General features: G+C 38.3%; 1 protein-coding gene across 1 annotated transcript in view; it reads right to left on the reverse strand.

Annotated features, from left to right (window-relative positions):
* ESR1 (estrogen receptor 1) overlaps window positions 1-21,892 on the reverse strand; it is a 250,814-nt gene extending 228,922 nt beyond the window's left edge. Inside the window, exons 1-3 of the mRNA XM_087718286.1 lie at window positions 21,788-21,892; window positions 21,309-21,422; window positions 14,879-14,986 (exon numbers count right to left, since the gene is read on the reverse strand). The gene's annotated coding sequence lies outside the window, so the exon portion shown is untranslated. The remainder of the gene's footprint in view (window positions 1-14,878; window positions 14,987-21,308; window positions 21,423-21,787) is intronic.
* Between the last annotated feature and the right edge of the window lie 766 nt (window positions 21,893-22,658).

Below are 22,658 nucleotides of genomic sequence, written 5' to 3' on the forward strand. Positions count from 1 at the left end.
AGCCACCTTCTGCAATTGACTGGTGATGAATTTGTCAATGCCAATGGTGTTCAAGCTCCAGTTATTTTGAGACTGCTAACAAGGCACCTATTACTATTGGTACTACCCTTGCTTGCCTTTGCACCAGTGAGGTTAAAACCAATTTTATTGTATTTAAGTACAATAACAATAAAGATTATACTTATACTTTGCCATAGTCATTCTATTTCTATTTGTACATCTTTGTATTTTGTTATCTTTTCCAGTTCTTTCTCTTCTATTCTGCGGGCACTGCCACATCCATTATCCAGACTTTTTTGTCTTTCTTATTGATAATTGTTAAGTTCAGGGTGTTATGTGGCATGGACCTGTCTATCTGAATCCTTCCACCCTTGTCTAATTGTTTCCTAGGCAGCATCTCTGCTTTTCTTTATTCAAGGCTAATAAGGCATTCTATTACAACTACTCAGTGAGTTATAATAGGGCAGGAAGTTGTGCAACATTTGTACAGTGCTATGATTCTCCTTCCATTTGATTTCATAGACTCCATTTCATGTGTTAGTTAAAAATAACCTAATAAAACCAAACACCTGAAAAAATATTACTTCTCTATTCTCACTGTTAGCATTCACCCAATGTTTAAATATGCTACTGGGAATACATTCATACACATTTTTTACTCCCATCTGTTCTGCTGAAACAAGAACGTACGTCTTCTATTAAAAGATATGTGCATAAGTTTGAAACCTTTTTTCTAAGTCACTTCCATGTATGAACCATATTGGAAGTTATTAATTGTCTAATGCTGTGATTAGAATGGATATTTTTTTATTCCCCCCTAACTCATTTACTTTTCATTCCACCTAACTTAAGCAGCTAAAAGAATCTATTCCCATCTACACTTTGCCATGTATGCAGAGATAAGCTGAAAGGGATATATTTTGAGGGAACACTTTCATTAGCTACAGAAAATGTTATCATTTTGGAGAGGTATTGGAATAGACTGCAGAAAGAAATGAGTTTTTTTTAAAAACCCAAGTTTAATTAGGGCAGGAAGCAATACAAATAGCAGCAATAGGTTAGTATAGGGGTGGATTAAAGAACATCTCGCTCTTCTAGCGACAATTTATCTCTATTGCATAGGAAAATTTCACTCTGCAAATCTGCTGAATCATTTCACTAGAATTTAGTCTTAACTGCTGGTCTGCAGTATATAGAACTTAAAATGGAAACTGCAAAACTAGGAGGTGAGACTATTATAGGGGCAGGACAAACAGTGGTCCCTGTCCTGAATTTTGTAGCTACCAAAGCTTCCAGGTTTGAAATCCCCCAATGACTGCTTTCCTGCAACACAATATTTAATTTGCTATTGCAGATGGCAGTGGATATATCTAACTTTGGACTTAGAAGCTAAGCACAACTGGATTTTTTGTGGTGGTAATGTGAAAAACCATTATATTTTGAGGAGTTTAATGACATATTTCAATTTCTCCTTCATATTAAAAAAAAGTCTACTGGTTTGGAACTTATTCTAAAGCCAACCGGATTGTTTTTGATCAAAGGTAAAGATTCCCCTCACATATATATGCTAGTCGTTCCCAACTCTAGGAGGGAAGTTCTCATCTCCATTTCAAAGCCGAAGAGCCAGCACTGTCCGAAGATATCTCTGTGGTCATGTAGCCGGCATGACTAAACGCCGAAGGCGCACGGAACCTGTTACCTTCCCATCAAAGGGTCCCTATTTTTTTACGTGCACTTTTTACATGCTTTTGACCTGCAAGGTTGGCAGAAGCTGGGATAAGTAACAGGAGCTCTCTCCATTACACGGCACTAGGGATTCCAACCACCAAACTGCCAACCTTTCTAATTGACAAGCTCAGCCTCTTAGCTACTCCATCCCTTCTGTTTTTCATTCTTGCTGGCTAAATAAAGGAAAAGACAGGATGGAATCTTCCCATAGCTGTACATCTGAGAAAGTCTGAGACTTTTGGTTCCCATCCCAGAGCCATGTGATGCCCAGTCAAGGTCACATCATGCAATCTCATTACTATGGAAGCAGGGGCACGAAGTCACGGTGCCTAGTTTTGATTTTTAAAAAACCTTAGGTTGTCATTTGGAAACTTCTGCACAGAACCTAGCATTAGGTACTGTGGAAATTGGCTACCCTTGGGGTATCTCTGCTGCCATTATTAAGGAGCTCCTGGCAACGTGTAAGAGATTTGAGTATCATCTTGCTTATTGGTAAGTATGCTTATTATATTATGTTTGCTTGAGTTAATAATAAAGCTTAAAATCTCTATATTAGCTGCTGTGGTTATTGTGCCTGGATCCCTAAGAACAAATTGCCTAGCCATCCAATCAGTTGCCCCAACACTTGGCAAAAGATGGTAAACTATCAAGCTGATTGAAACTAGACTGGTAATTATTTTTAATAGCATCTTGGGAAAAGGCAAGAGCAAACTGCTTTAGAACTATTGCCAACATGTCCGGGAATTTACCAGGAGTCAATTCAATTCAAGAGTTTTCAGTTCAAAAACAAAACCTAAAATAAGCTTCTACTAAGCTCACCGCATCTATTCTGAGTTTCAAAAAAATTTCCTCTCACACCCTCCGAAATGATGTGAACATTCTGAAATGCCCTTTTTACTGCCCCCACGGGCTAGAAAGTAATAATAGAAAGCAGACCCTGCCCAGACCAAAATCCTTTGCCTGTTTCTGTTTCTATGATTTCAGACTATAGGTACTTTCAAAGTACTGTTTTCTCTGAACAGCATTGTTAAGTATATCTCCTTTTGGAGACTAGAGTTGAGTAGCAGAAGGTAGCAAGCAATGTGCCACTGAATAGTCACGCTATCAATCACAGCCGCCAAAGTTAAAACAAGGATAACTTTACTTGCGTTAACAAAAATAAAGTAGGATAAACATTCTCCAAAACAAGCGATAAGTAGTCTTGAATTATATACACAGTCTATGATACAACACTTTGGTTTACAGATGCTCAACTCACAATTCACCATGTGGACAGGTAACTAACATACAGAGTAGCCACCATCCAATATACAGTATTCAACTCTAATAACTAGGACTACATCCCTAACAAGCATTTTTAAAGAAAGCCTCAAGACAAGTTAAAATAAGAAAACTCACAGAACACAGATTATTTCAAACCAACCTACCTACCTACCTACCTACCTCTCTCTCTCTCTCTGAGGAATTGACCAGTCTGGTTCAAAATCAAGATTGTAAGAAATGAAACTAAGGATCCACCAAATAGTTGAACTCAGCAAAAGCAGAAAATTGGTACTTGTTCAACTATCAAAGTGTCCCCCTCCCAGGATTGGGGAAATGACATGTTTCTATCTAAATTATGATAGTTTTTGTACATTTTCAGTGATATCCAATATAAGGTGACCAGACGTCCCAATTTCGTTGGGACAGTCATGATTTCTAACAATTTGTCCCGTGTCCCAGGGCGTTTTTAAAAAGTCCCGATTTTCTGGCTTCATGTTGAAAACCCAGTGGATTTGCTTAAGAAATCCTAACCGGGGCAAGACAAAAGAAACCCTGTCTAATCCCTTCTCTGTCTCAGTACTTTCATTGAAGATATTAAAACGTTAAAGCAACAAAAGGCCCCTTTTACTTACTTTTATAAGAAAAGATGACCCAATACCATAGAGCTCCAGGAAATACTTGGCTAGAGAAGTCACGAGTGTTCCTTCCTGGATTTTCCAGAGGGGAGGGGCACGGAGGTTGGAGGTCGGCTCGTGTGGAAAAAATGGTGGCAAAGTTTCTTCGAAAAATATTTCCCTGGGACTAATAATTTCACCATTTTAATTTGCTCAGTTCTTTGTATTAACATCTACATCATTCTGGATTGACTTGGAGTGTCTGCCTGCTGGTAAGTGAGCCGGGTTTTTTTCTTTTATTTTTTTAATGTATTTTAAAATAATATTTTATTTATTGTGCATAGGATTTTTTAAAATAGTTTTATTCTGTGTGGATTCTTTTTTTAAATTTTCTTGGACTATTTAAAAAAGATTCTATCCAAAATACAAAATACCAGCTGCAGTTATTCACTTAAGAACTGTGGCAAGAAAGGTGGTATAGTGGCCAAAGTTACAATGGCATTGAAAAAAGTGACTGATGACCATTTTTACACTTAGTGACCATTTTCACACTTAGCGACCGTTGCAGCATCCTCATGGTCACTCGATCAAAATTTCGATGTTTGGCAACAGTTACAATTTATATTTGTAAATTGTAATTATGTTGAAATAAAAAAAATATTACAATACTATTTTTGCGTTGTATGAAAATTTTTGTTGCTCCGTATAAAATTTTTAATCAACACCCCCCCCCCCGGTGAAAGGTGTCCCTCTTTACCAATCTGAAAATCTGGTCACCTTAATCCAATAGCCTGTGATGCATGCTAACCATGTCATTTAAAAAAAATACACAAGTGCTTACTCATAGTAAACACAAGAAAAACTGCTGTAAAACGCTCTTCCACATAATACCAGAAACATTTACGCAAAACATACTTTCTAATTAAGTATTGTATTGCTTTCAAGCTATACTTCTAACTATAAAACTCTCGTCTTCAGCCAGAGGATTTCCTGCCTTCCCAGAGGACAGTGTTTTGTTTCATTTTATTGCTTAACCTTTGAAATTGTCATGCACTTTGTTCTAAGCTCAGACCAGTCATAGACAAACTTATGAACTCCTCACAAATAAGATATATGAGGGAAATACTTCAAATGATATCCATAAGTCTTCAGAAGTAGCAGGCAGAAACAGGCCAATTTATAAGGATCTGGAGTGATATCTGCGTTTGCCGGCCTTCAAGCTTTCTTTAGCCAACACCTCTCTCCCAATAGAAGGAGCAATTGTTATTATTCTTGAATGCACTGTGTAAAATTAGCAAACACATAGGACCAAATTAAATGTGATGGAGCATGTATCTGTCCATTTCAACATAAAGCTGGAGACAGCTAGCTAGGTAGAGAAGGAAGATAAGGGGACTTTCTGTTACAGGTGCAAAAAAACACAGCTTTCTGTTTTTTGTACTACTTTTTTTGTAGCTTTCTGTACTATTATTTGTAGAAATGAGTTGGAAAAAATGTTGTTAAAGCAAACAACACCTCTACATTTGAGGGAAGGGGAATGAAAGGTCCGTCCTAAAGGCTGAAAACTTCATATATTATACAGCCATATAAATGGAAGTAGAATAATGAAATAAACAAATTTTCTTTATAAATTCTAGTGCATATTCTACATCTGACTTCTGTTACCTAAGCAAAATATTTTACATTCGCTTTTTTAGAGTTCATTCTGATATTTTCATTCTACTTTGTGACAAAATTTATTAATTATATTTCAGTTTTCTAACATATTATCTGGCCCACCCACTTTTGTGTCATCTGCTAATTTGTTAATCCTTCACTTCCCTTTTCATTCAATTAATTAATAAAAACATTGAAGAGTACAGGAATTTGGAAAGAACTTTGTGGTGACCCATTGTCCCCATACTCCAGTTTGATGAGGAACAGATGATAACATCATGAATATGATTTTTGAACCAGTTGTAGATCTACTTATCATGCCATCTAGCGTATGCTTAACTAGCTTACCAATCAGAATACCATGGGCTACATTGTCAAATGCTTTACTGAAATTAAATATATTATGAGGGGCGATTAAAAATTAATGCCTTTGATGTAATAATAATATTCTTAAAAGTTCTGACATGTTCTTTAGCATCTGTTCTGCCACATGCCAGACATTAATTATGAAAAAGCTATACTTTATAAAAGGAAACTTGCAGTGAGTATTCATTTGTGTGCTTTAAACTATGTGATGTAATTGAATTTTTGACCACCCTCCAACTAAAATTTGCCATCAAATGCAGATTGTTTATAATAACAACTATGTTGATCTAAATACTAAAAATCTCTGTGCCAATACCCCCCCACAATGAACCAGGATGAGCTGATTTATCTTATCAAGAACAGAAAGGGTGACCTTTGATAGCAACTGACAAGGTTCACTTGAGAAAGGTTGATGGACTTATCAAGAATAATTTGTGGATCGCTCAAAGGGAAAGTGCTGTCAGACTTGACAATTCACATATTCACATAATATGTGGGTCATATTAAGTTCTTCAGTAGGTTTGTCTAAGATGAGTTCCTCATATACTGATGGCAAAAATGAAAATTTTCTAGAGTTGAAATTTGCCAGAAATTATCATACCCCAAGCATGATGGTGAAAAACTTTTTACAGCATTGTGAAACAAAACAACAAAACAGGTTCATTACTTTGAACCAGAAATGAAAAGTAAGTTCATGTTATATCATCATGCAGGAAAAAGAAGCCAAAACTTAGGCTTTGGCAGGAAAACTGTAGTCTTTGATACACAGTATTGTTCATATGGATTCCTTTAAACATCACTTCACTGGCTACTCTGGTAGTTGAATGCCCAGACATAGGAAGACATGTAAATGACCCCAGAAAAAAGGTGCCAGACTTTGAACTACCATGTCAACAAAAGGATTCACACCCCACATGGCATCTGCTGGGATACTCTGTATGAATGGGACATACTATCCTCTCTCAGTGTGACTGTGTGGCTACCAAGGGGTGGGCTTCAAAAAGTTTAGCAAGTGGTTTTCTGCCTGGTTGCTGGGTGGGCATGGCCACATTGGGTGTGGCCTAGTCGGCCTCCTACACCATGGCAGGAGAGCATTTTTGCCCTCCCTGGGCTCCAGAGCCTTTTCTTGAGCCTGCAGGAGGGGGGAAATGCCTCCCCAGGCTCCAGAGGACAATTTCCGGCCTTCCTGAACTTCTGATAGGCCCGATTTTTACCCTCTCCGAGCCTCCACATGGGCCCTGCACATACCTGCATCCAAAACCAGGCCACGTGGGGACTCCTGGCAGGGGAAGGATGGGTGGGGCCAGCCAGGAGTGAGATTTGGGGATTCTCTGAACTGCATAGAATCTTAGCTAGAGGTTCTCCCAAACCTCTGCAAACCCCCAGCAGCCCAACCCTGGGGGTATCACATCAAACTGTACCACATCATGATCGGCTGTAAGCTGAGGGTATCTACCAGTCCAATATCTGATTTTTTTAAAAATATAAACAATGCAGTGCTTCAGTGGATAGATGGCCTAGACATTGGTATTTGAACATAGACATTTACATTTTATTGTATTTTATTGATCTAGATGAAATGTTAATGTACATTGCTAGTCCATGTTTGATATGCCAGAATCACAAGACAGAGACAACTGTGAAGTTAGATTTCATCATTTTACCACCTCCATTATACAATCCATACTTGGCACCACATATCTTCCTTCGTTTTTTGACTACAGTTTGGGAAACCAATACACTTAAATAAATAAATAAATTTTAAGGAATATCTTCATAGCATCCATGTCACTCAAATAAAGAGCTGGAAATGATTGCCTGGACCTGGCTAAAGAGGCAAAATGTGAAATTCTTTCATAAAAGCTTCAAGAAGATTGCCCATCATTGCAAAAGTGTGTGGCAATTTGTGGTAATTACAAGGGGAAGTACATAGGGCTCATTTCAAGAATTATTTTCCTGTTTCATTTATTAAAATATTGCTATTTAAAATAAAGATATCAAAGAGGAAATGTTATTTTTCATTCATCCTTCATATATCTGTAACACTCTCCTAATCCGTTAAGCAATTTACTCAAAACCTGAGAATGTTCATAGTACTTCATTAAACCAAGATTAAGTTCATTCATAACAACTTCCTTCCTTTCTTCCTTCCTTCCTATAATTTGATATCAGCTGTAAAAATCTCCTTCATGCATTATGTTTTATTAAAATATAAAGTTATCTAGATTAAAATCTAGATTAAAAGATTAAAATCTAGATTCAGCATTTTGGAGCCTTATTTTGAAAATCAAATAATAAGAAAACATGAAAAATAATAAGGTATTGAAAAAAAACATTTTATGTTTTATTTATTGCTTTGCTTTGCTTTGATGTGCATAAGAATGTTAACTTTGACTTCATGCAGCTAGTGAAACAAGGTTGACAAAAAAAAAGAAACAAAGGTTGTAACAAGGAACTTGCATTTACCTCTGCATAGATCCAGTAAAGGTAAAGGTTCCCCTCGCATGTATGTGCTAGTCATTCCCGACTCTAGGGAACATTGCTCATCTCTGTTTCAAAGCCGAAGCGCCAGCACTGTCTGAAGACGTCTCTGTGATCATGTGGCCGGCATGACTAAGCCCCAAAGGTGCACGGAAAACTGTTACCTTCCCACCAAAAGTGGTTCCTATTTTTCTACTTGCATTTTTACATGCTTTTGAACTGCTAGGTTGACAGAAGCTGGGACAAGTAATGGGAGCTCACTCCGTTATGCGGCACTAGGGATTCGAACTGCTGAACTGCCGACCTTCTGATTGACAAGTTCAATGTCTTAGCCCCCCAAAATAGTGACAAATGAAGAAATTCAAAGATGATAAATATTAAAGTAGTGGGTCTTATGGGATAAGACTAAAGAAGCTGTATATATTTTGTTTGATTAGATGATTAACAGACAACAGGGAACCCACACATTTATACAAAGCAGGGCAAATCTCTTTTATTCCTCTGTTGTTCTGCTTTTGAGTGCATCACCAACATGGGAGATTTGATCCAGATCTGTATCTTGTAAGGGTGATCAGGAACATATTTTTCATCTTTTGCTCCTGTCTGCAATGTAAATTCACACTGAAACTAATATCATTATCTACAGCTGGATCAATAATATACAAACAAGAGCTTTCAGTTTGCATGACTTTTAAAAAGCAGTAGGCAGAACTTGATCCTGAGAAAGCAAATCTCTAGTTACCTTCAAATGAACTGCATAATTTCATAACCGTTTGACCATTTGATACTTTCTCTGATGTGGCATTGATTTTTCTCTTTGAAGACTGAACCCTTCAGGCTTCATTTTATGCTACCAGCTAAAACTAAGTTAGATATCATCTTGGATCAATTAAATTGAGCAAATCAGATGAAAACCAACTGAAGTAAAAAGAAATCCATTCTGTTTGAATACAAACAGTTAAGCTAACAGGGTTATAGATCATACCATAAAAGATCAGATCTATCCCGTATATATACTATATATTATTAAAGAGATTTTCGCTTTCTTTTGTAGAAGATATGAATCTTTTGCAGAGATTCATACACCACCATCCATAACCTGCATTTGTTCCAAGAAAATGGAGTATGTTTGGACTTATGAAGAGGGGGGAAATGAGATGAAAGGAGAGAAAGATATTATGTTACTATCAGGTTAAGTGTTCTATGTAGCTGTATAGTTCTTACAAATTTATCTTTACAGATTCTAGCATAGAGTGTTAACCTGAACCCAGAAAATAATAGATCATTCCCATTATTGCCTACCTTGTGGGCAACAGTTAGAAAAGAGTTCTTCTAAAACTCTAGATGACTTCATGAAACAATCACAATTGAAATTTATGTTGTTAAGCAAAACAGTTGTTAAATGAGTTGTGCCCCATTTTATGACCATTTTTACCAGGGTTAAGAGAATCACTTAAGTGAACCGTGTAATTGTTAAGCAAATCTGGCTTCCCCCATTGACTTTGCTTGTCAGAGGTTCCCTAAGATGGTTTGAAAATTACAAATTATAAGGTTGGCAAATGACAATCCCAGGACCAGGGAAGCCACAACTCAGAGCTCCAGCAGGTTCTGACAGGTTCTGGAGAACCGGTAGCGGAAATTTTGAGTAGTTCGGAGAACCAGCAAATACCACCTCTCACTGGCCCCAGACTGGCCACAGAGTGGGGTAGGAATGGAGATTTTTCATTATCCTTCCCCCAGGAATGGGGAGAGAATGGGGATTTTACAGTATCTTTCCCTTGGAATTGGGTGGGAATGGAGATTTTGCAGTATCCTTCCCCTGCTATGCCCATCAAGCCACGCCAACAGAACCAGTAGTAAAACATTTTGAATTTCACCACTGCCGCAACTATCTTAAATATATGCCAGTTGGCAAGCACCCAAAGTTTGATCATAGCAAAAGCAATAGCAATAGCAGTTAGACTTATATACCGCTTCATAGGGCTTTCAGCCCTCCCTAAGCGGTTTACAGAGTCAGCATATTGGCCCCAACAACAATCCAGGTCCTCATTTTACCCACCTCAGAAGGATGGAAGGCTGAATCAACCCTGAGCCGGTGAGATTTGAACAACCGAACTGCAGAACTGCAGTCAGCTGAAGTAGCCTGCAGTGCTGCATTTAACCACTGCGCCACCTCGTGTGAAATGTTCATAAATGTGAAAACTGGTCATAAATCCATTTTTTTCAGTATTGTTATAACTTCATTAAATGAATGGCTATTAATTGAGGGCTACCTGTGGAATATTACAATAGACTATATTCTATTTTTGGGGGGGGGGTGTTTCAATCTCCCTAATGCTGTGCCATTAAATGTGGTCTAAAATTCTCTCTCAGGGATGTTTCGTTAGAAACTTTTATGAGCAAGAGATCAATGACAGTAGATTTCCATTACATGAGTCCACCTGAAATCAGTATTTTTGAACTTAGTAATTGCATTTCAAGAGTCTCCTGAACTCCTCCTTACCTCTGGGTTGATTCAGCTAAAGAACATAGCTATTTCAATTTTCAATTTTCCAAGCTTAGATCACAGATGTTTCATTTTCGAGACTCACAATCTCACTCTCCTGGGTATTTGGATTGAATACACCAACTCAAAAAAAAGTCAAAAATCATTTGCTCATAGTTGCTTTGAAAAGCATTAAGATTTACCCTTATTTTAAAAATAGATTAATTTTTTTCCTACAGGATTCTGTACATAGAGGCACAGAGGCATAAAAGAAAAAATATTATTTGCCCAGCAATAGTTTTATATCAGTGATTTATAACACTGAACGCTTGTTCTTTTTCAATATTTTCATTATTTTGCTGCAAATAATACTTCACTAAATACTAATAACTAACAAATTAATGCAAATGACCTGCTATGGAGAGTGAAACTTCATTTGGTTTTGAGTTGTATCAAGATATTCCCAGTTATATGTTTCTTACCTTGCTGAAATACAATGTATTACACTTAGCATGTAAAGCCAGGTAAAAAATTGTAATCCCAAATTATCCACATCTCATGAAATATTTTGAAGGAAAATAGCTAAGGGTGTGATTTGATTGCAGAAACAATGTCTTACAGCAATTGTCTCATTCTTTTAGGGCTGATGGGCAGATTTTAAACCTTTCAAACATATTGTCCATACTCACATAAAATAACTTATGGGAGGCTTGACAAAAAGGCTACCTTGAAGAGCATAGCTAGTTAAAAAGCACAGATTAAAAGAATGCTACTGTACCTGTTAATATTTCTAAGTCATCAGGTACTCCTTATTCCATTTTTGTCCATTTTCTACACAGGTAGGCGTACCTTTAAACAGCATTGAGCAGGATATGAGCATCATATTTATTTCTAACAAAATTGCAGGATTTGCCTGGAACCTGATGAGCACCAAGATAAATTACGGCAGACGTGCCAACATCTTAAGTACTAGGCTAATGATGTCAGTTGTAGAAGCTACACATTCTCAAAGTAGAAGCAGAGAAATAAGATCAAATCCTCATTGGGAGACAAATTCTTTCTGCATTTTTGAAATCTTGACCTCAGAAAGGAGTATACGTACTTAGGACTAGTGTATATGAATAAATGGAGTTCAAGAATTGATGAATCATAAATCAACTCCCAGATTTCATGATTTAGATCAGCAAAATATGGCAATGTTCCCTCCTGTTGCTTGTAAAGGGAGGGAAAGATTGTGCGGTATGGTGCAGGGGTGGGATTCTACTGGTTTGGACCAGTTCAGGCAAACCGGTAGCTCCCACCATCAGCTGAGAGCAAAGCAGTTCACTCTGATGATGAAGTGAGCCCGCCCACCCATCCCTGTGCTTTATTCATCTTTGGCAGAGCAGATTGCTGCACCTCAGGCTGTTTTCCTCCCCAGCAGTAATGCGGAAGGTAGTTTTTCTCAAAACTGTGCACGCAAAGTGCACAATCATTGAACCGGTTGTTAAACCGGTAGTATCCCACCACTGGTGTGGTGATATGATGTTTTTCCAAAATTAACTCTAAAGAAAGTTAACAACCATCTCTCCATCCCTGTTTCCATCCTGGCAGATGCTACCAGCAAATCAGCTGGTGATGAAATGTATCTTCTACATCGGAGTTAGGACTGCTTTGCTTACAAATCAACCAACTTACCAAACAATCAAGAATATATTCTGGTGGTGTCTAGGGAAGTCTATAGACTGAGAAGAAGTCTGACCTTGATGGCATCATCCAAAAAACAAGAAAAAGGACCTGGTCAAGAATCTCCTATCTTGGGAGTCTAACAGGCGAACTTTTGCATCCAAACTCATTACATTTTCCTGACTTATTACATTATCTTAGATTAGTCTGATCTATAAGGGGAAATAATGTTTCAACTCCTACGCTCAAAACGACCCTTTAGACCACTGCACACCAAGATAACTAGACACAAGAACAGTTTTTTCCCGAACGCCATCACCCTCCTAAACAAATAATTCCCTCACCACTGTTAAACTATTCACTAAGGCTCCATTACTCTTAGTCTTCTCATCGTTCCTACACCCATCTCCTTCCACTTATGACTGCATGATTGTATCTTTATATTATCTTTATAATTAAATTATCTTTATAATTTATATTGATATTGATTGTTTCCTGATTGCTTATTTGTACCCTATGACTATTAAGTGTTGGTTGTACCTTATGATTCTTGACGAATGTATCTTGTCTTTTTATGTAAATTGAGAGTATATGCACAAAGACAAATTCCTTGTGTGTCCAATCACACTTGTCCAATAAAGAATTCTAACTTGTCTCCTACTGGGAGAAGTAAAAGCAAGAACACCAACAGAAAGATAAAGATAGAATAATGTGGCACTTCAAGCCTGACAGGTTATTATAGAAGTAATAGTTTGACTACATAGTATTCTTTGTCTCCAAGCCATCCTCTTGCATTCTTGCATCAAGAATGATGATCCATGGAATATAAGCTAGTTCCTCGGGAACTACAGCCCCGAGGAAGATAAACTGGTACATTTTTCCCGACTGCCATCCCTCTGCTTAACAACTAATTCCCACAACACTGTCAAATAATTTACTAAGACAGTATTACTATTTTTCTTCTGTTCCTTCCTAGTACCTATCTCTCCCCACTTATGACTGCAACCATGTTGCTTGTATTTTTCAATTTATATTGTTTTTATTTATTTCCTAGTATGATTTGATAGCTTATTAGTAACCTTTACTATCACTAAGTGTTGTATCTTTTTATTCTTGATGAATGTATTTTATTCTCCGTAAGTACACTGAGACAATATGCACCAAAGACAAATTCCTTATATGTCCAATCACACTTGGCCAATAAAGAATCCTATTAATTCATGTTGGACCAGTGGTGGGTTTCTGCCGGTTCGCACAGAATCAGGAGAACCTGATGGTTTACTGATCCAGTAAGAGGAGGTTCAACTGGTGGACCCGGAAGTAACTTCCGGAATGCCTGCCCCGGCCCTGTTGCTCCTCACTCACCCCAGCCCATCCAGAATAGCAATAGCAATAGCAGTTAGACTTATATACCGCTTCATAGGGCTTTCAGCCCTCTCTAAGCGGTTTACAGAGTCAGCATATTGCCCCCAACAACAATCCAGGTCCTCATTTTACCCACCTCGGAAGGATGGAAGGCTGAGTCAACCCTGAGCTGGTGAGATTTGAACAGCCAAAATGCAGTACTGCAGTCAGCTGAAGTAGCCTGCAGTGCTGCATTTAACCACTGCGCCAGCTCGGCTCCATCGCTCACTCCCCCCGCCTGTCTGCACTATCCTATGCCAATTCGGTGTCAAGTCCCCTACCTGGGAGTGGAGGTGGTAAACGGAGAAGCATGGAGAGGTCCAGCAGCACAATCCACCAAACAGCAACGGCAAGCTCAGGAGTTTTCTCCTGGATTCCTCTCTGTCTTGCCTCCTCTGATCTCCCAAAGTTCTTTGTACAGCCTGTGATAGCTTTCTACTGGATTCCCCTCTGTCGTGCCTCCTCCGTTCTCCCAAAGTTCTTTCCCCAGCGTGTGATAGCTTTCTACTAGATTCCTCTCTGTCATGCCTCCTCTGATCTCCCAAAGTTCTTTCTCCAGAGTATGATAGCTTTCTACTGGATTCCCCTCTGTCTTGCCTCCTCCATTCTCTCAAAGTTCTTTCCCCAACGTGTGATAGCTTTGCCCTGGATTCCCCTCTGTATTGCCACCTCTGATCTCCCAAAGTTCTTTCACCAGGATGTGATAGCTTTCTACTGGATTCCTCTCTGTCTTGCCTTCTCCAAGCTCCCTAATTTTCGTCCTTAATCCTCCAGTTGTCTATTTTTGGGAGGTTTTCCTCTCTCTCCCCCCCCCTTCATAGGAATCCCCCCAAAATTTGCCACATGGCTTGAGGGTTGTTGGGGGTCATGTGACTGAGTATGCATGAGTGATGTCAAGTTGGCCATACCTGCCCGGTCACATGACTGCCAAGTCACGCCCCCAAATTAGCCACACCCACAGAATAGGTTCTAAAAAAATTGAAACCCACCACTGTGTTGGACCAACATCAAAAATCTGTCACTAATCCCTAAAAATGTTCATGGAGTATAGATAGATGAAGGTAACCTGGTCACAATTGTTTCAACAAATATGCTGGTCATTTTCATCAATGAATCCAGTGTACCCATTGTCTGTTCTGAGCCTGCCAGTTTGGTTTTCCCTTACATTTAAACAACAGCAGATGTTGCAAGGCAAATATAAAATTCATTTACTTACCTATCTTTTATCTGACTATTCTTATTCCTTGAGGAGCTTAAGGTGACTTACATGAAAGTCTTCTCTAGATTTCTTCTTTACAACAACAGTCTTGTGAAGTGAATTGTGCTGAAAAATAAAATAAAAAATGACTCAAAAGTCAATCAGCTCCATGGTGAAGTGAACAACTACATTGAACTTTCCCCAGTTCCAGTTCAAAATTTTAATCACAGCTCTCCTTGCATCTTTTGAGAAGATTCTACAATTGACTGGTCTGGAATAACAACACAAGGTAATGGTATATCTATTCAGCTATGCATAGCTATTTCAGTCTTTAGAAAACTGAAGGATTATATTCTCAACATTCCTGAAACATATGAGATGGTAGTGGTAATGCATTTATCATAAAACTCAGAGTAACCATTTTTTAATCAGGACACATATTCCAACAGGCTAAAGTATCTGAAGGGAGGGGTTGAGATTCTTGATATTAAAGTTCTTGCATTCGAAAGTTTTTTTTTCTACATTCAGGATTAGCTCTATAGAGCCAGGAGGTGATTTGGCTCAGATTCCAGACTCTTCAGAATTACATTTTCAAAAAGCTGAAACAGGTCAATGTACAAAGAGGGCATGTACACTGATTGTGTCAATATAGCATTAGTCATGCATAATATGTGCCAGCAGACAGTCCATATTTATTACTTCTCTGTTAAAGTTTCTCAGTGAGGCCTTTCCAAGCCTGGTTCCCTCCAGTTGCATTTGGATTATAATTCCCATAATCCTAATTGTCCTGTTGAATTGAACTGACTTTATATATAAAGATTGGGTTTATTTGCTTAGAATGGGTGTTTAAAAAAAGAACCTGTCAGATTAAGTATAGAAGAGAATAGATTTGACAAAGATTGCTTTCTCTATGTATGTATGTACATCCGACCTGCAAAAGGATTATTTTTCTCGTGAGCAGAGCAGTCAGGGCCTTGGTGCTTCCTGAGCTTCATTGTTTTTTCTTGCAGACATCATCATGAGGTTACCTAGTTCGGGTAATGAAATGCCTGCAAGAAAACAATGGAAGTTCAGAGAGCAGCAAGGGCCTCTCATTTCAACCCTGAGGTACAAATGTTCTCCTTATTGATTCTTTTTCTCAGCTGAATAAGAACAAGTTAAAATTAATGCTTACGTGTGGTTTCTAAGGCTCCATAAGTTCACTCAGTATGTAGTGTCTGATTTCTTGCCTATTAACTAGGTGTCAATTTCCAAGGCTGATAATAATGTGCATCTACTGGAAGCATTTCAATAAATCCATATGTAAATTGAAGGAAAATCAAGGAAAATGGAGGCAATACTGCCTCTCTGATTCATTTTCCATGCAGGCTACGCCGGTCTGCAATAGAGGATTTCTTCTATTCATAGAGGCCCTCTGAGCAAATTGAAGCCCTGGCCTTCCCAAACTTTGGAATCGCATACCCAATCTCCAGAGGAGAGTGCCTTACACTGCAGAAAGCTTCCCTGTAATACCCTGTTTCCCTGAAAATAAGACCTCCCCAGATAATAAGCCCAATATGACTTTTGAACGCATGAGCTAAAATAACCCCCCCAAAAAATAAGCCCTCCCCAAAAATATTGCAGCACAGCAACAGCCATGAGTTGACCACGCTTGCCGCCTCCTGCACCTCAAAAATAATAAGACCTCCACGAAAATAAGGCAAAGTGCTTATTTTGAGGGTCAAAAGAAAATAAGACCCTGTCTTATTTTCAGGGAAACATGATACCTGGAAGCTTTGTTAAACCCTGAAGGAGCTTATTTATAGTCTCTTACTTCTCCCTCAATGCTTAAAAAACCCCAATTATTCTCTCATGTGACTTGACTCCTAAAGGCTTCATTCACATGGTCATGTAGTATTTGGCAATAATAGGAAGCAGATTGCCCTTGCCTTTTCTGGATTTTATTTTATGTTTCCATTTTACACCTCCCAGGTATTTGTGCCGATGGTTTTTCTTATCCATGTATGAAGCAGATCCAACTCTGCTTCGCTTCTTCTGTTCAAGTCCCTAAGCTGAACTTGGGACATCTGCTCCCCTAAAAAAATAGTGATTTTGCTCAAAATGCAACTGATAATACAACTTGAGCCTCTGTACTGGGCACTTTTAATACTAGCAGTTATCTATGCTGATATAACATCTCTGATATCCTAAAATTTATTTCTGAAAAAGTGTGAAGACAAGAAAGGTAGGATTTTTTTCACATAAAGTGTTCTCAAAGATATGCCCAGTTGACATTTCTGCCAGTCCATTGAAAATTTGGTCCAAACAGAACCCCGGTATTTTTCGAAGTATAAAATGCACTTCTCCCCTAAAAGAGGCTGAAAATTTGGGTGCGTCGTATACTCCAAATGTAGCCCCAGCCACCCGCCAGCCCCCACCCCTCGGCCTCCATACGTCCTCTTTCTGGCTGCAGATTGCCACAGACAATGGCTTGCGTTTTGGGACTCACGCTTTCTCACTCACAACCAGCAAACTAATGTGCTGAAGCTGTGCTGAAGGATGCTAGCCAGATGAATACTGGTGGGCAGAATTTTTTTTCTTATTCCCTCCCCCCCAAAAAACTAAGGTGCATCTTATACTCCAAAAAATACTGTAATGGTGATTGTAACACTTCATTTAAGACAACAGTAACAGAATCTTGCATGTATGAAAGTACATCTTCCTTCCCTTTCTTGTACTTTCCCCCAAACTCTTCTGAGACATTTCTACTCCTACTCCTCCTTCTAACTCAGATTTTGTTTATCATTTTCTAAACTACAGTTTTTCCTCCTGTCCTCCAAGTTTTTTTTTTTAATGCTGCCTTTTTTCGTGTACAATTCAAGGAGGCAAACATACCAATATTTCTTTCTTCGCCTATTTTCCCCACAGCAACAACCCTGTGAGGTAAGTTGGGCTGAGAGAGAGAATGACTGGCCCATGATCACCCAGCGAACTTTCATGCCTAATGTGGGACTAGAACTCACAATCTCCTGGTTTCTAGGACAGCACCATAACCACCACAGTGGCTTTCTATATATCATTACAATTTCCAACAACCACAGCTTTTTTTCAGTACACTCTTCAGGAAGACATAATCTCATATATGCATACATTTCAGTTGTTCCCTTTTTATATCAGCATGGCAACACAAAGAAATAAATCATGAGCGTCATAGTTTACCACTTTGCTTTCTGCCTGGGGAAACTGCTTTATTCCTGTATGAAACCAGCAGAACCAGTGATACTACATCCCACCACATACAAAATATACAAACAAAACACAAACACTGAGGTAAAGCCTGCAGCAGTATTTTCATCATTGCTAGAAGGTGATAGTTCTCAAGTTTAGGCCTTGGAAAATAAACTTCTTATGGAAAGTATAATCATTTTTAGTGTTGACTGTTAAGTTATTTGATTATTTTAGTGTTGACTGTTAAGTATTTTTGATTATGGTTGTTAAGTCATTTTCAACTCCTAGCAACCATAGTAAAGCAGCGAACTGGGTTCTTTCTGCCAGGTGTCCTAAATAGGGAACCTTTTCCTGGTAATCTGTTTCTCAAGAAAGAACTGGGCATTGAGTTGTTCAATGATCCATCAATTTGTTTTCTTAGCTGTCTACAGTATTCTCAGGAATCTTCTCCCACACCAAAGTTCACACTGTTTCTTAAAGTTCAATTTTAACTTTCACTGAGTGTCACAGAGAATACCATGACTTGCATGATTCTGTACTTTGTAGGTGTAGACACATCGCAGCATTTGAATACCGAATCCAAAGACTTTGTGGCTGTATTCTACTAAGTTCAAGTAAATTTTAGTCCCATTTTTTCCCCTGAGCTCTTTTAGTTGTAATATTAGGGCTTGCAGATCAGGACTGAAATGTTACCGATTCAGACCGGTTTGCCTGAACTGGTAGTAAAAATGCTACCTGTTCGCCCAAACCAGGCAAAAAAAAAATGTTACTGGTTTGGGCAAACCCGTTTTTCTGACGATTAGCTATGAGACATGATTTATATTAGCTAAAAAGCAGGGTTTCCTACTTTCTAGCTAATCTAAATCGCGTGGCACAGCAGATTCCTCCCCTCGCTGTTCGCTTACTTTTGCAGGCACACTCTGCACATGCGTGGAGGGTCCTGCGCATGTATGGAGGAGGCTCACGCACTCACAATGCAAAGGTAAGTGGATTTCACCCCTGTTGCAGATACTTTACATTTTCAGCTATCAGGGTAATTTATTATTGCTGTTTATTGATGTTTGTTCCTCTAGTTTTTGTAGGAGATGACCAGCCTGAGCCTGAGGGAGGGGTCAAACATGTCATCAGTCATGAGTCCCTTCTTGCCTATAAGACATCTAAGTCCAGCCTACTTTGAATTCAACTGACTCTTATCTAACACCAATTTTCTTGGACTGATAGTAGTTCAGATTCTTGTAAAGAGCTTAAGCTTGCAATAAAGCTTTATACCCACTTGAACTGCCTGAATCTCCTGAGTTCCCTGGTACTTGACAGTTTTAAAACCATGCTTATTTTCTTCCAATCTAACTTCCCTTCAGCATACAGATTGAATAAACAAGGGGAGAATATGCAGCCCTGTTGCACTCCTTTGCCAACCTGGAACCAGTCTGTTTCATCATGTTCTGACCTGACTGTGACTTCCTGACATGTATGCAAGTTTCCCGTGAGGATAACGAAATGTTCGAGGATTTCCATTGGTCTGAGCACTTCCCACTGCTTGACATGATCAACACAATCAAAGACTTTTCTCTAATTAAGACGAGTTGTAAGTCACTATTTTCAGTGCTGTTGTTAACTTTGAATGCTTGTTAAAGAAAACAATCAATTGTAAGTCAAGGATTGTACTACATGTAATTAGAACTGATATTTAGTTGATGATGGGGAAGACACTAGAAAACTATTGTCAACTGGAGGAGACAATGAGTAGCCAAGTTGGCAATTAAGCTTACCGGTCATACAATAGGCTAAAATATAATGTGATGTGTTTGGCTTAGTTATGGCTTAGTTTGTGCAGTACCTAACACAGTGGCTTGGAAACTTGGGTTTATATAGTTTTAGGTAATGTTTAAAGTCACCAATTAATCTTTTTTTTTAACACACAATGGTTAAAACAAACTGGCTTAGTGTAGTAATGCATAGTCCAACTAGGTATAGTTCTATTTACAAGAAAGGAAAAATATATTCAATTTTAATAACAAACTGCTTTGTTTTCCAGGAAAATGGCCTCCCCATTGCTTTCCTATGTTGCTTAGAGTCCCTGTAAATGAACTAATATATAAATTTAGTAAATAAATAAATGAGTCTAATTAAGCTATGATACCTAGGAGGTGAGTATATTTTCATAGCATTTCTATTAAGCCACCCAGAGTAACCTTATAGGGGACATGGGAGGCAAAAAACATTAATAAATAAATATAAATTTTAAAAATGTTAAATTTTTACTAGGCCTTGAAAAATTAGAGATAAAGGGAACCGTAACTTTGACCAACCACTGTGGCAGAATTTTCTGAACACTTCAGAGATTGCCAAGCTAAACCAACATGTGATAAAAACTGACCCTGGACCCATTTAATTAAGTATTGCCTAGGGAAATGATAGACAGATACTTGCAAATCTTTACAAATATAATTGAGCCTGTACCATATTTCAACCTTAGAGAAATAAGGTGAGTTTTACAGAAACTAAATTAACACAGTTTCATTTTTATGCCATGTTTTCCCTTAAGTTTTAAGAGGTTTTATTGTTATTCCCTTGGCAATTTTTTTCCTTAATGATTTACAATGTACTGTCTAATCAGGAGATGGTCCCACTAAATTCCTTGGGTTTACCACAAAGAAATATAATCTGCTTCCTCCCCAAGTTCTTAGAAAATATCCATTCCAATATTTAAATATTCTGCATACCACTTAAAAGGTTTTCTACAATGTGATTCTATGTCAGTAAACACATTTCCAATTAATCATTTAGTTTGAATGGTCCAAGAGACCATTTGATACTAGGTTGCCAAGCAATTAAGGCAACAATGAACCTTTCTATTGAGGCATTATGTGGTGAGTTTGATTTTGGCTTAGGTTGTGTGGACCCAGCCATTATGGCTAGTAAATTGAAGTTTATGTTTTCCTCTGATATATGAACTGGGTCACTGAGCTCGTTCAAGAAAATATGCTTAAAACAAATCATAAATTAATGCCATGTATGACTGCCTTTATCAAACAACTTTAAACCCACTAGGTTCAAGTCAATTTGGGAGCTGGCAGATGAAAGAAATGTTTGCAATCCCGTGTCAGCCGACGTCAGAGTTGTCTCTCAATAAGATTATTTTTAAAATGAAAAAAAAGTTGCCTCAAGTTGGAGCCTGTTGGCTTGCTAATTTGCTACATTTTCTTTCCACTCACATGCTTAAAAAGTATGTAGTACTTACTAAAGTGAAAAGTAACTTAATGGTCTTCTCTGTTACATGTGCACATGGTTTCAAAGTTGGATAATACTTGAACACCAAAGCAGTGGACTTAGTTCTGTGTTCATTCATAAATACCTGAAAAGAAATATGAGGTTCAATGTATCATTTCCCTGAGGTGAGTTTCATAAGAGAGCATGTTAGTGGAGTTCTAACTCTGTTTTTCCCTGCCGTGGAAAAGGAAGTACTTTCCCCCTCCCCATCCCTTACATTTCCAGTGAGTACTATTCCAGAAGTCTGTTTTCTAGAGCAGGAGAAAAACGTCCCCAAAATCAACACCACAACTGACAGAAAGGTGGGATCTGCCTGCAGCCCTTACGGAAAAGGGATCACTGAAAATTAGACAGACAATTCCTGGGGTGAACTTAAGTTATAGCCAGTTGTTTTTCAGAAAATGTACAAATACAGCAAACATCCTACCGGGAAAGAAAACGGTTACCTACTTTGACAGGATCGTCTGAATTGCAACCAGTCTTCTCATGTTGAAAGAAAAGCAGAAGCATGAGATATTAAAATGTCTCTCCCATTGAGTGATTCCTGCCACACGTGTGCTTGTATTTTCAGTTCTGATGAGATTTACTTGCTGGCAGCTACCAGGAGGCTGATACAACAGGAAAATGAAGACATGTCATTGCTGAAAAATAAAGTACTAGCACCACCATATGCTAGAGGCTGGAAAATTGATCACAGCCCAGAAAAAAAAAATACCCTGCTCATCCAATATTCATTTTTTCTCTTTTCTTTTAAACGTGTGTATGGTGTTTTTTTTTAAAAAAAAAATTGCAACTGCAGATAAAGGCAATATAAAGCAATGTTGACAGGATTACGAATTTGCCAGGAAAATCCTAAAGTGGTCCATCTGAATTTCCCTTCCCATGTTATAATCCAGGACACTTAAAAATCCATTAAATGGGAAACAGGATGGAAATTCATGCTGAAAAATGTGAATATTAGACAAATGCCCAGATATTAATAAAGCTTTCTACGAGTCAATATGCCAATGCCATGTCTCCTTTGGAGGAAAAGTGAATTTATAGCCATTTTATTGCCTTCTTTTCATCCTCCCCACTTTGCTTGCCAAGGAGTACAGCTTTGTCCAAAGTGGCTCTGAAATGATTAACTTCCTACTCATTTGTCTATGGAAATTATTATTCATGCAGGTCCTGGTTGTCTCAAAGGTGCTTTTTCAAGAGGCACCCAGGATTTCTTGGTTTTCTTTGAAGATGTTTTGCTTCTCATCCAAGAAGATTCAGTCAGAGTTGAAGGAGCTGCTTGGATGAGAAGCGAAATGTCTTTAAAAAGCAAGAAAGTCCA

Source organism: Thamnophis sirtalis, unplaced genomic scaffold (assembly GCF_051295495.1).
Source record: "Thamnophis sirtalis isolate CommonGarterSnake01/CBP01778 unplaced genomic scaffold, rThaSir2_p1.2 scaffold_6, whole genome shotgun sequence".
Lineage (NCBI taxonomy): Eukaryota > Metazoa > Chordata > Lepidosauria > Squamata > Natricidae > Thamnophis > Thamnophis sirtalis.